This window comes from Cygnus atratus, chromosome 10 (assembly GCF_013377495.2).
Source record: "Cygnus atratus isolate AKBS03 ecotype Queensland, Australia chromosome 10, CAtr_DNAZoo_HiC_assembly, whole genome shotgun sequence".
Lineage (NCBI taxonomy): Eukaryota > Metazoa > Chordata > Aves > Anseriformes > Anatidae > Cygnus > Cygnus atratus.
In genome coordinates this window covers 21,459,279-21,475,858 of record NC_066371.1, presented here as the reverse complement: position 1 = coordinate 21,475,858, position 16,580 = coordinate 21,459,279, and the positions used below count along the sequence as shown (strand labels likewise).

General features: G+C 36.4%; 1 long non-coding RNA gene across 5 annotated transcripts in view; it reads right to left on the bottom strand.

Moving 5' to 3' along the window:
- Positions 1 to 526: 526 nt before the first annotated feature.
- LOC118253711 (uncharacterized) overlaps positions 527 to 16,580 on the bottom strand; it is a 43,926-nt gene continuing 27,872 nt past the window's right edge. For 3 of the 5 annotated variants that reach the window (XR_007708697.1, XR_004780500.2, XR_004780499.2), the window contains 6 exons: positions 16,459 to 16,512; positions 9,196 to 9,303; positions 7,247 to 7,315; positions 4,374 to 4,533; positions 2,261 to 2,338; positions 527 to 1,575 (listed from right to left, as the gene is read on the bottom strand). This is a non-coding gene — a long non-coding RNA (uncharacterized LOC118253711). The remainder of the gene's footprint in view (positions 1,576 to 2,260; positions 2,339 to 4,373; positions 4,534 to 7,246; positions 7,316 to 9,195; positions 9,304 to 16,458; positions 16,513 to 16,580) is intronic. The other 2 variants (XR_007708699.1, XR_007708698.1) reach the window with 2 other exon arrangements.

The window sequence follows — 16,580 nt, the reverse complement described above, 5'->3', positions numbered from 1 at the left end:
CACTTTCTTTCCACCCTTCTGCTCTTAAAAAAAAAAAAAAAAAAAAAAAGTAAAAAAAAATTGTCCTAAGTGGAACAATCTCCTCATATAAGGAAATTCTCTTCAAATGGATGATTAGTAAAGTTGAGTGGCTCTCAATTATTAATCAGATGCTGAGCATATGAATTTCTTCTGTCACCACCTTTAGGTTTTAATTCAAAGTAAAAACAAATACAAATGAGGCACTAATAAATTCTCAGTCTCTGACTGGAGCATTTGATCTGACATAAATATAATATGAAACAGAATGGTTAAATTCTACATGGAAAGACACACTGAATCATCAGGACTATGACATTTTTAATCTCTGTGAATCTCTTCACCTGCATCTTTCCTGCATGTTTGTACATCATTCACTGCTTGTTTTCCTACCTTCTGGAGTATGGCAGTGGGATAGATTTTTTTTTTTTTTTTTTTTTTTTTAACCAAAGGGGGATCTTAACAGAAAACATAACTGCATTTACATGGGATTTCCAGAAAGTATGCAGACATTCCTTGGCTAATAAACTTATTTACCACAAGTGGTAATGTGCAGGTGTGCATTCTTAAACAAGCAAACATCAGTTTAAAATGGGTTACACAAATTCTGTGGATGCAAGATGAATCTTGCATACTGTGAACTTTCAAGTTGCTTTATTTTATTGTTCTGTGTATTAGCAGGAGTGAAAAGAAATTTAATGAAAATAATAAAAGAGGCATTGCAGTAAGGGAAAATCTTCTACCAATGTCTCTCTTCCCACCTCATTATGCCTGAGAAAAAATGTTCTCTAAAAAGATGATCTCATACATACCTGGCTTTTCTGGTGGTGGTTTGTTTATGGTGCCCAAACTACTTTGCATCTGTGCTTTCTTCTGCCTGGCTTTTTAATAAGAGACGGGTGTCATGTGATACTTATTTTTGGGTACCATCTGACTGGAGGCCAAACCCAAACCTTACATTTACCTGGCCAAAACATTATTCCATGAGAAACCAGTGATGACTGCTAATGTATAGAAGAGACCACACTGCAGCAAGGTTGTTGTTGACAGGGGAGCAGTGGTCCACAGTTCTACCCTCCTCCTTTGGTTGTCTTAGCACTTCCATCCTGGACGTATAGGCTGTAATAGCAATAGTTTGTTCTGTCAACCACTTCCCAAGCCAACCCAGGTGTATAAAGCCTTAGCAGTCCTCTTCACCAAACTGAACCAACCCTGAGATCCCTTGGGTGAGACTAAACTGACCCGCATAGCCCTACAATCTCATCACCCCCCTTAACCCTATGAAATACTGTGCCAGATGAAGCATGGTTGCTGTGCACTCTCCTTTATGACTGACATGTTTCTCTTATGTACAGCATTTACTTCCACTTTAACATCTCAGCCTCAGCAAAACCCACGCAAAGACAGATGTGAGGTCAGCAGGAACCCAGCTTATGCCACAGCAAAGTGGGGCTCCCAGCGCCAAGCTGTTTTTGTGGCTGTGGTCCTCATGCCCAAGGCAAGTCTCCAACGGGCAGCACAGCAGCAGACTTTCAAGCCAGCGGCATCTTCCATTTTCTGTTTGAGAAAATATAACATCCTGGGTTAATAGCACACATGAAAGTCAACAGGAAAGAAACTGATGGATAAACTTATCACAGAGGGTAGCAAACAATCACAAATGTAGGTCTGCTTTCAGACCCCATGCTATACCGCAGCTTGGCATTCTTTGATCACCAGTGGGAGATCTGACAAACGTTAAAGGAAAACAAGGGGTAGGTTTTAAATGCTTGTGAGAGATTTCAGTTCTCTGAATCCTGTTTATCTAAAACAAAGCAAACATTATCTTCAGTAACTTGTGCTTGTGACTTATTTCCCATACACACCATAGATTAGCAAAGCATGTTTTTAGATTTGTTGACATTTAATAAAAGCTAAACACTCCAGGGGAAAATAAATAGTTTTCTTTTTTTTCATGGCTGTCACTGAATTTCCTTTTAGTTGGAATCTTAGCTGGGTGCTTCTAGCATTTATATTCAATTATAATCAAACACAGCCAAGAAAATTGAAACCAAAGAAGCAGGTTTGTATCCGTATATGGTGACAATCATTCTATCATATTGGCATGTGCATTATGAGAAGAAAATACGCTCTTATTAATTTTACTTGTATTAAACTCTTAAGGAAACCTGGCAAAAATATAGGTTTGCATGAGTAATCAGAACAGTCATTTGGAGGTTTAGAAATGGAATCATTGACTTACTCCATATGTTTAAGCTTGGGTCTCTGAAACGTACCATTCTCATTCAGAGATGAAAATAGAGCAGTTAGAAATAGTCAGCTGGAAAAAAAATACAGCTGTTAAAGTTTAAATTATCTGATAATAAAATATGAAACAAAATAAGTTACTTTAATTAGCTACATTTGGAATCACATTTGAAAGACAAAGCATGTATCATGAAGTTATGTTAGTGTTATTCTCTTAGAATTTTATTTTGCACTTCACAAAACCTAATATAACCCATTGGATCTAATCAAACAAAATTATCAATGGGAAAATATCTACATTCTGGCATCATCACTCCACATGTAATCGCATTCAAGATTTTAAGTGTTTAAAAAAGCAACACCTAAGAAAGCTGTAATAGTCATTAGCAAGTCCTTCCACAGCTTTCAGGTCTGGCCAAACAGAAGCGTTAAAGCACATTTTCACCTAAAAGCACTTAAGATGATCACTTAAATAGCATCAGGAAGAATCAGATAGGGAATTAAAGTATTGTGAATTATGAGTTAAAAAATGTAAGCATTTCATGAATGTTTATACAGGAATATATACATACACACACACATATATGTATTTCCCATATTTAGTGTTAATTTTGGAAACACTAAGCAGAAAATGTCTTTCCCTTTAAGTGATTTATAAGGTTCATGTGCCAAATAATCATACAAGTATACATATTGAACTGAAAATGTATTTTGCAAATTACTGGAACTACAGTGTTCCTTGTGCTACTTCTTGCTTTACCAAAGCTTGAGAACTTATCTCAGATTTCTGTTCTATTTTAATAATAATTTTGTTTTTGTTGTTGTTGTTTTGTTTTTTTTCATTTGCATTATCCTGTGATCTGCTGCAAACAAGTAACTTTACTTAGTGCTGCTAAAAAAGGCTCACTGTTACATAAAAGGGCAGTGCTGCTAGTGAACTGGATATGAAAGGTTCGCTCTAGTAATAAGAAAACCTTTTTCCCAGGACCATTTTTTCCTACTGTCTCATAGTGACGGAAAGATCAAACACCATCTTAAACACAATAGTTCTATGCTTCAGCAACAAAATGCTACTTTATAATGCAGAACTAAAATGAAAAAAAGTCTGTTGTTTGACAGCCTCTCTGAAAACTGCTTGGCTCTTTCTCTCATCTCATTGTATAATGAATTCCAAATCTGTGCCCTATTACTTTGTTACTCTGCACACGCAGCCTCCCCCACACATCTTCCCACCATCAGACTTTTAAGTTCTAGGCTAATAGCAGATCCACGGTGCTAGTACATGTTTCCCTGGGATTTGGAAAAAATCCTTTAAATAGTTTTTTATTGGTTTTTAAGAATGAGGTTATTTTGTGTTAATAATGGGCATACATTAGGCTTTAGATAATTGCTTTATGTAACTTAAAGTTTTGGCTTTCAGCTAAATAAACACTGTATGTGTTCACAGGTGTATTGTCCTCAAGGGCATTCTGCTTTTCAGGGTGGCAGCTGCTGCCAAGGTGTTGCTGATACAGCTCTGTGTATAATTTATTGGAAACAGGTGCTGGCTTATGATGAAGATAGACAGGAAACTAAAGCAGACAACATGTTTAACCACCATTTAAGAAGTTCAGGTTCAGAAAGACAATGTGTCTGAGATGTTTGGTGGATGTTGCCAGCATCTTAGTGAGAGTTTACAAGCTCCCAGAAATCACCATAAGGAACGGATTGTCTACAAACTGCAGGAATTGCATTCTTAAGAGCATTGTATGCTATTGTGCCAGAGTTCATTGATTACACAAATCCTGTCACTCCTAACTAAAAAAAATTACAAAATGTGTTCCCAGGCTGATGTTACGATCAACTTCGAAATGAAGTTATACCTAGGATAACTCTCAGGCCAATGGATGCTGTGTAGTATGTAGCACTGTTATGTGCATGTGCCTGGTGGAACATTTGTACCCTTGCAGGATTCAACAGTTTTCCTCCCATATTTTACTAAGTGAGGACTGTGTGAATGAATAACTTGTAAGCACTGATATGTCAAGGCAAAAGTGGAAATCTGATTCAAATTTACAGAGACAGGAATGAAGCTCAAGAGGAGAGTTCCTTTGCCACCAGTAACTTACCTCAAAACCTATGTAATGCATATGGCATATGGGTGGGCTACTGTGTTATGTGGGTGGCTGCTGTAGCACATCAGCATACCCCAGTAACGGAGCAACATAGCAGAGACTGGATTCAGTGCACATGGGAATAGGTGGAAAGCCTTCTTTTGACCTCAGTGGGCTTTGGATGAGATCCCAGGAGAAAAAAAAATGAATGTCTTTATTTTCTGTGGCCAAGTTAAACCATTACAGTTACTTAAACATTGCTTTTTCCTTCCCCCATCTTACTTCCCTTCACTTTTATTGTAGTTTTAAACAACATTTTTTAAATAAGAAACTTTCAATAGCAGTTCATGAGGATGTTTATTCATGGACAGCAGTTTGCATATTTTAGCAAGTAATCTCCAGTTTAATCTCTAGACCTTATAAGATGCATATGTAGTAAATATGCATACTAAATATTTTTAAAAGAAGTTGTTAAAGTGTGTGCACAGTTCTTAAACCTCAAACCTTAAATATCTCAATGATTTACATTTTAAAAAAATACCCAAAGGCATTAGACCACATTATGGACTAATAGCCTGCCAAATTTCTTTTTTTTCTTTTTTTTTTTTTTTTGAAATATTTGAGTTACAATGTTTGAGTGTAAAAAGGCAACTGAAACAACAAAATTTGGTCAAGAAAATATTGACCCCAGGCTGAGAACTTGTATGCCAAAAATGTTGACAAAACTTTATACCAACCCTAGTGGGCATGTCATGTTTAATATTTGCAGTATATGGAAAAAACTTTGGCAATTTAATGCTTGTATTAATTTGAAAGACTTTTATGCAGTGGGTATAAGCTTTTACATTACCATTCCTAATTTATACCAGCCCTCCTTTGCTTTCTGAAAGGATAAATGATCTACAGTAGTGGGGGAAGAAGGACAGGGAGTGAAATCCCCCAAACACATCAAGCCATTTGCTGTACCCCACCCAAACCTGACCTGGAGAGATCACCCCTTCTTTTTGAGGGATAATTCCATTTTCATGCCGTTTACACTTCTGGAGTTTTCACAGGAAAGCAAATAGTTGGAATAAAAATAAATCTTTTTAAAGAAATATATGTAGAAAATCTTTATTTATATTGAAATCTCTTCAAATAAATATTCCGTTAACAAACTTATGTAAGGAATGATAATGTTTCATACCCTACCAAGTGATGAAATACAATGCCATGAAACAAGTGGAGAAATTTGATGACTGATTATCAGACTCCTTAAGCAAATAAATGTGCACTAGTTAACGATAGCTCTTTGTGACCAGGGTTTCACTGCATCAATACTCAATAAAGACATAAACGAATGGCAGAAATTGATCACCTCTCTAAACTAATGTTGTGTGTTTTACAGGTCTACTCTCCACCAACAAATTATTCTGAGAAATATGGTGATTCAAGCCCATGCATAATTGTAGACTAAACTGCAGCGATCAAGCTGCGAGTGCAGCATGAAACAAGGAGTGAATGTGCCCTCCTAGGTTCTGCTGTGGTCAGGCCTTTTATAGTCAGTAGGAAAGAATTGTGATGGAGTTATGCGTCATGGCCACATGTGAACATGTTATGCCCTGATGATTAAAGAATGACTAAAAAGGCCACCACTTGATTACTAAACAAACAAAAACAAACAAGCCCCACAGGATCAACACCTTGGCAGCTGATGAAAGGAGACATGGCAGGACAGTCCTTTTCTCAATGTTGGCTTCAATCATTTCAAAACATCTATTCCCAGTGACACTCCCAGGTTGCTTTCATATATGGCTAGGTATAGGAAATAATAATAATAATAATAAAAAGATAATGCAGCCATTAAATATTTCATTATGTCCAATGGCTATTCTAGGATACATTAAATCCATCTGTATGGTCTGGGCACACCTGCTGATGTTGGTCCTGTTAGTTCCAGATCAAGGGTAATTCACAGAAGTATCTTTCAAGGTTATGGAAGCCCAAAATGCAGTCCATCTTTACTTAAATTAAAAGGGACATTTGTTAATGTTGTCTGCCAGGACAGTTCATCTTCCAGCTAAAAAGGGTTGTGACCTGTGCAAGAGGTGACTGCACTCAGCCAGAGGCAGATGCTCAGCCTGTGCCATGATATCTCACACATCTCCATGGGCTCCCCTAGGGGCCGCTGGGCCCATACTTAGATGAAATTAGAGGAGAGAGTTCAGTGTATGCTAGGTGGACTCCCTTGCATCTTGGCATTACTGTGATGGCTGACTTATTCAACATGGTTGAATAAATGGTTGCAAACAAATCTAAACAAGCTATTACAAATGAATAAATGGCTGAAATGCACTGCTCAACAATCTCTGTATGCATCTGTGAAAAATTTGGTACCTACTTTCAAAGTGGTATCCCTAGCAGATGGTCCTTTTCGGTATTGTTGGGCTTAAAGGTTGGGTTTAAAAAAATAGCTTTTGAAGGAGATATTTAATTTTGTATCAGGTTAGATACATCATATCAAAAATATAAAGTAATCAAAGCCAAAATAAAACACTTCACTTTTGACAAATTAAAATGATTTGGATAACCCAGGGTGATTTTTTTCTTTTTCCTAACAATTTCCTTCAGTGAACATTTGGAAATTTTGGAGCTTTGTTCCAAATTGGAACAATGCCATACTTCAAGACCTTGCATGAGATGGATCGCCTATGTTTGACAGAGCTCTAAATTGCATCTTTTTCTATTATGAATGTAAAGAACAAAGGGTAAACAACTGTTCCCCTACTCCACTCACTGAGCCTTGTAGAAAGTGAGCTCCACTAAAGCAAATAACTGCAGAATGATATGAAATCTGCATGCTCCCTGCACCCTTCCCATGCCACTGCTATATGAAATTCAAAGCTTACCCATCTTCAGTCCCAGCAGAAAGACTGAAGGCAGTTTGTTTTTATTCCCCTTCTTTTTCCTTTGTTAAACTGGAAGACAGTACATGTAAAAAGATGAAAATAAAAAGATCAGAAGTAATTAGTCTATTAAGGTATCACTGAAGCTATGGAAAGTCAGGTGCAAGAGGTAAAGTTTTCCAATCACTTTAGACAGGGACAATAGAGTGGGGCACAAACAGTGACCTGAGTTGTCTTAGAGAAAATGTGCAACATCCTTCTCCTCCTCCTCAGATCTGGTAGAATTCATGCCAAAAGTCACAAAGCTTAACTGAGACAAACATGTGAAGGCATTACTGAAGAGTGAGAAAATAGTTATGCCTGGTAATGAATAGAAAAGTCAGTCACCTCCAGTCATACATTGAAAATTTGACAGCAGACAAAGAGCAGGCTTTGAGCAATACAAAGCAAGAGGTATGGACTTCAGACTTCCTGGAATTTAAATCAGGTTACTGAATAATACTTGTTTATCTTAGAGATCATTCTTAATTTGCCTGATTCAAACCTTTTTGTTCCATTCCCTGCCCTGAACTGCTACAGAAGCCAGGAGCATCTCTCAGAAGCATGGGTGGCTTTTCATGATGTGTCAAGCATATGGAGAGTACTAGAAGGGTGCTTTGCTTCATGTATTGGCTAATGCTATATGGAAGATAAATGGGAATGAACAACTGAGGAGCAGACAAAGAATAATAATCAGCATCTTAGCTCCCTTCATGAAGACACAAAGAGATTTTTAATAAAGTTAAGGGCACCCTAAAGAAAAATTTCCTGGCATTGGCATTGCCATTTTCCCCGACGGTGTTTGGGTATCTTAGAAGTTACTACTTCTCTTTTGTGGTGGAGATTTGCAAATGAACTACTTTAAAAACCTCTACTATATTTCTGAATAAATTCAGAAAAGGACTTTCAGATTCTGAAGAAGAAAAGCAGAGGAGAATATTAATTACAAGATACTTTTCTAATTAAAATTCTAATTGCTGTTAATTTATATGTATGCATTTTAGTATATAATACATGTGGAAAGTAAAATGTACAGTCATTCTCGACCATGACCAAAATACTGAAATCCACCTATTCACCCTCATACCTATTGGTGACCATGGAAGTCATAAAATACTGCCTCTGTATTTCAAGAGAAAAAAAAGTCATTTTGCACTGAGCAGTGAACTGTGAACAATATTTATTTCTGGATTTATACATACACAGTAAGTTGCTACGTTTGCAATAGTTCATTTGCCTTAACATGCCTGCAATGTGAAACTTGTGAATTATGCATATCACTGGTGCAGTAGTCTTAAAAAGTGATTAAAATTCTGAAGTTCATGTTCCTAGAAACATATCTGTCTCTAGAAAACCTGCAGAAGAGGCTTAAATCTCAAAGATGATTTCAGAAGATAAGATCTATTCAATTAACTGACTGCACTGGAATCAGTGGCAGCATAAACCATGCAAATCTTTTTTGAAGGCAATAGAGTTTATACCTGCTTATTTCACAAATCAGTTTAGCTCTCACTGCTCAAGACGCTTGAAGAAGAATTCATATTTACATAAACACTGATACTCCTTCCAGTTTTAATGTCTTACTTTCACTAATCCAAACATACGAGAGCCAAGAACATCTTGATATCTAACTGGAATAATTCACTCATTTGCATAATGACTTACAAACAAACAAACAAACAAAAAAATCAAACACCAAACACATAATTTGCATCTGTTCAGGACAGGATTAAAAATTTCTGTACCATTCATGATAGTTTATACATTAAACACAATCTTCCTAAAGATTTTCCTAGGTCTTCGTTGTTGGCATTCTAGACTATAAATATAAGTTTAGTTTTCCTGTAGCTTTCTACCTAGAAATATGAAAGAAGTGTATATTTAAAGAAGAATAAAAATAATTTAGTACATACCAGCTCAGCTTTCTGCTACGAAGGATGATAAAATTAATTCCACAGGTCCCAGTCCATTTTGTCCATACAGAAATTACAGTGTATATTCATGTGTGTTTATCTATAAATCTAAAAATCAAAAATGGCAGACTTTTCAGAGGATCAATACAGATAAACACACAACATTTTAAGCATTTAGGAAACTTGTTTTATAAAAATGGAATAAAGTGTTGGAAATCTGATACAACAAGCTATGTAATGATGCATTCAGCTACAGAGAGTAGCATGGGAGAAGATGGAAATTTATATACCATCCTCTTTGAGTTCATATCATATTAGTTTATCTTATTTTTTTTTATCTTTATCTTTTTTTTTTTTTAAATCTTATTTACTTGATGCAGGTTGGGCCATCTTTTTACCAAAAAAATAGGCAGCAGAGAGTGGAAGAAGGTTACTAATCCATGATTGACCCATATGTTTTAAGCAGATTTACCTCTTAAGAGTTGTTCTTACCATCGGGATAGATGTCTGAATGATTTACTCTACCATTTTTTCTTTCACGTTTTGAATCCAAGTATAATGGAGTGGGAAGTGGTACAAGGGGAGGATGAAATGATAGGTGGTGCTGACTGTTGGAGCCTCAGCATTCCTGGCGTACAGAAACATCACCACTGCAGCAGGCACTTAGGGTGTCACATCAAGGACATGTTCAGGGAAGTTCAGAGCTGTACTGATTGCCTTGTACTCTCAACAACTTAATATGATCCCTAACTCCTGATTCATGCTGACTCTACAAAGCTGTGCACTTCTTGTCTTTATTAGTGGCTAAGATATTTCCAGGAAAAACTTATATTCAGTGTTCAGAACAGATCTCTCCTGTCTGGAAACCTACTTTTTGGGAGGAGTCCACAGATGTGGCAAAAGCTGCTTTAAAATACCTCTCTGATTTCTGTTCTGGAGATGTACCGGGTCTTTTCTGGTTGATGTGGAAACAGCAAAGAGAGAACAAACCTGAAATTACACCAGCAGGGATAAAACTCCTCAGGGACTATTCTGCTGACAGACCTATTTCAAAATACTGCAAATTCTGGCTGTGTCCCATCACTCTCCAAAAGCTAAAAAGAGCAGATGTCCTAAAGTGGCTAAGCAACATGATGACTCCCCTATACCACAGGATCACCAGATGTCCTCTGCAGGCAGCTTAAGGATTGCTTCTCAGTGCCGGGCCAGAGGAAAGAGCTGAGTATCTGGCATGGCTTTAGAAATTATTTTCCTCATAAGTGTATCCTGCGGCTTTTCTTTTCTCCAAAAACAGAGACCTCTTTGAAAATAAAGCCTTTAATATATATGGGCAGAGATGAGTGTTCAACTTCCCTTTATTTCAACCATTTCCAGGGCTGGTCCTTCTACAAAGCCAACAAAGTTGGTCCCAAAACTGGAAAGATCCAGTTTTCTTTTTGCTGTCTGACTCAAATGTCATTAATTCTAGCTAAAAGTGTAAAGACCTTGGAGGAAGACCTCTAAGCAACACAGTACTGGAGAAAGAAAAGAGGGTGGAGAACAGCCCTCAAAGGGATTACAAAACAAAGTAAAAAAAGAGCCAAGACAGAGTCCACTAGATGTTATCCTTGTAGGACAGTGAGAAATGGAGGAGAAACTCAGTTCTTTCTCAACAGATGTTACTCCATAAGCACCCAAGTAACCTGGGGTCCCAGGCCTAGGCTTTCCTCCCAGGTAGGCCGCAGCAGCCCAGCTCCCGCCTCCCAGCCCAAGCTGACAGGGCGGCCTGCACTTCCACATACCAGCCCACACCGTGAGGAAATCAGCTCAGCAGTTCTCTTTCCAAACGCTGTCCTGTCACATACATCTTCCCCACATGTCAAAAATTACATTTAAAGTATTGAAAGAAAGAAACCCGGGAAAATAATGAAATCCATGAAATGGTGACTGATAAGACAAAAATGCAGCTTTAGCTGTAACTGCCCACAGTTAAGTTTTTAAAGGCCTGACTGCTGATTGAAAATATTACTCACTCATCTTCTCCTAGTTTTGTTTGGAATGGATTTGACAATTAGGGGTGATATTCCTTTGTGAAAACAAGTCTTTTGTTAAGTATTTAACAGGCGCTCTAGGGATTTTGGCGTAGTGCTAATTTTTTTGTACAGTTTATCTGGAGAAGAAACCTACATATTACCAGATGCTGTAAACTCAGATGAGAAAACAATTTATTCTCAATTTTGCTTTTGCCTTCCTGGTTCAGGAAAATAGTGAATCTGCACATGGGATAAAGGAAATCAAAACAGTGAAAATGATTGAAAAATCAGACCTATAATAGGAAAAAAAAGGTTAAAATATACATAAATATATGTATATATACACCAGTACTTTTTATTGCATAGAAATCTTACAATATTTACATACATTTCTATATACAAGATTCATATACACATCTTACAACAAAGTTCAAAGATGTGTGCCACCATCTCACACTGACTGCTAAAGGAGGAAGGAGCTGGAGGCCAAAACTCCCCATGGCTCCCTAGGAGGCCCACCATACCACAGCTTTTTTAAAGAATAGCATGTACACATACATAATGCACACAGACATAACTTCGGATGGGAGATCTGTTTATGCTAGAGAAAGCACGGCCAGTGTGATTCGTGTCATTTGGTAGCTTCTGGATCCTCAGGCACACATTGTGCTTTGGCCGTAGCACCACATGACATTGCTTTCAAGACTATTTTTTCACAATGTCCATTCCCTTTGGAACACTGAAAAAATGGCTACTGCTCTGGAGAACAAAGGCCAAAGTAAAATAAATTAAAAAAATAAAATAGGTGTTTTGTGCAAGCAGGAAACCATCATACACATGGCACAACAAATGAGTCACAAGTGGAACATGTTTAGGCCTGAAATTTCTATAGAGGATCAGAGTGACCAATTTTTCAACAAATAAGTTTCAAATACTGCAATTACAGACTGATCTTGCATTCAGTTAAATGTACTCTCCTGAATATATTTCTGATACACAAGATCATCACAGGAAGAAATATGACTGGTAATGTTTTTTTTTTGGTTGGTTGGTTTGGTTTGGTTAAAGATAGCAGACATTCTTGGTGCAATAACACACTAACATGGATAAATCCCCAATAACTTTGTTTCTGCACAAGATATCAAGAAGGTCAAAGGAATATTTTTTCCTCTCAGTAAATGGAGTTTGGATGGGCATCTGAATGAAAGAAAAAAACACCAAGCAAAGATGTTCTTTTTTCGGTTACTTTACTTGATCCACCCAAGAAGAAAAAGAAGTAAAAGAAGTCTTAAAGTAGTTGTCACTTTGAAAATTTCCAGTGTTTTAATTAAAAGCCCAAGAGTCTGACAAAATTTGTCAAGCATTCTCTTTGAAAATAAAGGCCAGTTTAACCTTCAAGGCAGTTTCCCTAGGTTGTTAATGCAGTCCTAACCTAAAGTTGTGCTAAATAGCAAGGTAAGATTGGGTGTGCTTCAGATCCTTTTGAAGTTGGTGAAAATACTCTTATGGTCTTCAGCAGGCTTTGACTTAAAAGTTGTAACTCTAAATTTAGGCTTATTTATAATTGTCTCTTTTGCTCAGTTAACCACTTCATAATTAGCTTTTTTTTTTTTTTGAATCAGACGACACAGAGAGTAGTATTAAGTCCCTCTTCTATACATTCATTCTTAGTCCAGGAAAACTACCTTTTTACCATTATTTGCTAAAACTATGTATTTTCAGGAGAAGAATGAGGAAGAGATCAGAGGAAAACAAAAACTGAAAAAGAGAGGAAAGAAACTGCAGAGGTGACTAACTGGCTGATGGAAAAGGAGAGGGCCTAGACTAAGACAAAAGAAATAAGATGAAAGAGAATGGAAATGGTGTCATAAAGAAAAATAGATCAAAATTCAGATTTTTCTTTCCTTGTAATTAATGAAGTCAACATTATTGAAGTCAACAGTCTTGCCCTAGATTTAAATTAGCACAAACAATGGCAGAATCTGACTAAGATTGAGACTGGCACGCAACATGGTTAGCCTGGCCCTAAACTCCGTTGTCTGAGAGGTTTTAAGAACTAAGCCTTCCTGTTTTTGTCTTTCCTTATTCAGGGGTAGAACTTAGCCAAGAGCTCAGGAACTGGTGGACTCTGCAGAATCTAGTGTGAATATTTTAGTCGGAATGGCTGCTATTCCTGGAGCATTACTTTCTTAACAAAGAAGGTTCTCTTTTAAGAATAATACCTGGAAAGGACTGATGTCTCAAGAAAAAATACCATTAACGAGCTGATCTTATTTTGTTTTTCTTTGATGCAACTTTAAAAGTGAGATCTGCATTCCACAATGGGAGGACAATAGTCCCATCCAGACTGCTAATGTGATTTGGCAATGTAAAGCTGCATATCAAGACTTCAGTTCTTGGCTGAAGTTGCATTATTACACCCTGTGTTCTGTATGGGGAAACAACTGAAATGGGTTTGGCATACTAGAGGTAAGAAAGCCCAAGTGACTGGAGAAGAGATTCCATAGATAAACCCATAATGTCTACAAAGGGAAAGTCTTTGGCATGCTAGATAATACTTGAGATTAATGAACAGTTTGTTTAATAAAGCTGTAGCCTGACATCTTTAATCCAAACACCTTTGTAGAACACATTTATATGCAGAGCTGTAGGCAATTACCAAAAGTATTATTCCATAATAAGAAAACGAAATTCATTTATGAAACAATATGCGTGAGTTAATACATGAAAACAAAGAATAATATACACTTCCATATAACATAAAAATAACTGTACATGCCAGACACTTTTGACAAGATCTCCTGGACACTTAAAAAGTACAATAAACATCTGTTTTATATCTGAATGCCAAACCTTAAAAAAGTGCTCTCTTGTTAAAAGTCCAGATCCTTATTTTAACAAAATTACTAGGTGTTTATAAAATATCATTCTCTTGCAAAGCAACAGTAAACAGGAGAGATACAGAACCCAGTAAATTGAAAATGCAGGCTTCAGCTGTCAAAATGTCACTGGTAAACTTCAAACTGCTCTGCTGGTATGGATTGGTGCAGTGACATAAGTATACTCACCATTTGAAGGAAGAGTGAATGAGTTTAGGAGAATAAGTAGAATTTCTAAATAACTCATTTTTAAACAAAGGAAAAAAAAAAGGACAATGAAAAAGGAAACAAAGAGGAGCCTGAGCTGAGGGTATCTTGATCTTTACTGGGACATAATAGAATAAATGCTCTGGGCTGTAAAATAACACCATTCAGCACTGAAAGGACTAAACTCAATCAGGGCATCTTTTCTGATCATTTGATTACATCTGAACAGTGTTTGTGATTATGTCTCTCTCTCTTTTTTTCTTTTTTTTTCTTTTTTTTTTTTGACAGAAAACACCAAAACATAACATAACTTTGCTGCATAACAGAAAACCTTCTCTAACTTTCTCTTGCTTCTATATATGAAAATATATCAAATCAGACAGTGGTCTGTTTAAGTGAGAAAAAAAATAAAAAAAAAACACATAGAAATATCATAAAGAAAGCTAAGGAAATATTCATTGCTAAGAAAAATAAGAATGTGTTTGGGAACTATATCCACTTACCTACAATTCCTTAAAATGGTATGAACATGTTACTGGATTGCTTAAATCAACATTGTTATTAATATTACAGATAAGACAGAAATAATATATATGGTATATAGATGCATGCAGACACACACTATTGTTTAGTATTTGAAGGAAAAAGATACGTTTGTAGGATATTACATTGCATATTTCAGGAAAGTCACTGTTAAAATCGTTTTATTAGAGATGATTATGTTTTAAATCAGAGAGCTCATGCACTATAAATCCAAAGGTTGCCAGAGAACAGTAGAAATATGCAACATTGCCAAAAGCCAAAAGAGGAAGCAGAATGATCACAGTAATTATAGGTCAGTTAGTCTGGCAACAGTCCCAAGCGAAGTAATGGAAAAGCTGATAAGGTATTCAATTAGTAGAAAATTAAAGGATGACAGTATAATTGGTGCCAGTCAAGAAGACTTTATGGAAAAATAAGTCCTGTCAAACAAACTGATGAAGGTAACAACACAGATGTATAACTTATATAAGGCATTTGGCTTGGAACCTCACGATAGCCCTAACAAAGCATTAGCACTGAGTAAAACTGTTTATGAAAAGAAAGGCGAACGACAGTAATACCTGTATGTGCTAGCACATGCCATTTTCCAGCCTGATACTGACCTTGCTGACTGTGTGGAGTCAGGCTAAACATTGTCAGGTGAAGCAAGCAGAAAAGGAGACCTCTGATAAACTATCACCAGGGAACCACAGCAAGAAAACAACAGCAAGAAACAGGGATGAAATCCTGAAGGTAGTGACAAAGCCCCACTAACTTCAATAGGGATAGCTTTTTTTACCAGGTTTGTAAAGAAACCAAAGACTAGGAAACCTCTACAGTGTTTGCTTTCAAGGAGAACATGTATTATGAGACGTGTACTTGAAATCTGGATGGAGATCAGAGTGTCCTAAAATCTAAAGTTCAGTCCAGAGTAGTGGACAGGTTCAACTCCATTACAAACATAGAATTTGAGGGATTTGAGACAAAATATATAAACTGATTCCTTAAAGTTACAACAGAAGATCTGAATCATAGTGCATTCCAAGTCCTACTGAACAACTAAGTCTAGTCCCAACAGATTTGTGTATGTAGATCACAACACAGATGCTTTCATGTCTCATGTCTCTTGGGAACACTATATGTTTTGTCTGCTTTGTTTCTTAATGATTTACAAACTTTCAAAACTTGGCTGTGTTACTACTTTGCTTCTGGGTTCAAGAAAAGACAAGAATCCATAAACCTTTGATCCACATGCTACAAATGTACTAGGAAAAAAAGAAAAAGAAAAGAAAACACAGTGCTGTCAACTGAAAGATATAATGGTCAGTTTGCATGAATGGAGATGATTAATTCCAAGAAACATGATATAGGAATAGTGTTTTGTTTTGTTTTTTGAAAATACATTTCTTTGTAAGAACAATTTTTATGCAAAGTATTTTAGAGAAAATTTTATATCAGATTAAACCACAAAGATACTTTTTCTGGTCTCACCACAAAACAGGGAAAGGATGACTAGTTTCATGGTTAGCTCCAGGAAACAAACAAACAAACAGATAAATAGGTCATTAATGTTTTTATTAGCTATAGCTTTAACAATCTAAAAGATTATTAGATCTCTTAACAACTACATTTTCAATTATCACCTTTCAGAAAGTACGGGCTATGATTTCTGTACATCTCACTGTAGGAAATTCAGCCTGACAAAAAAAAAAAACAAAACAGAACAAAAAAATCAGAAACATCCTTGTTTTAACATCTTTTACCT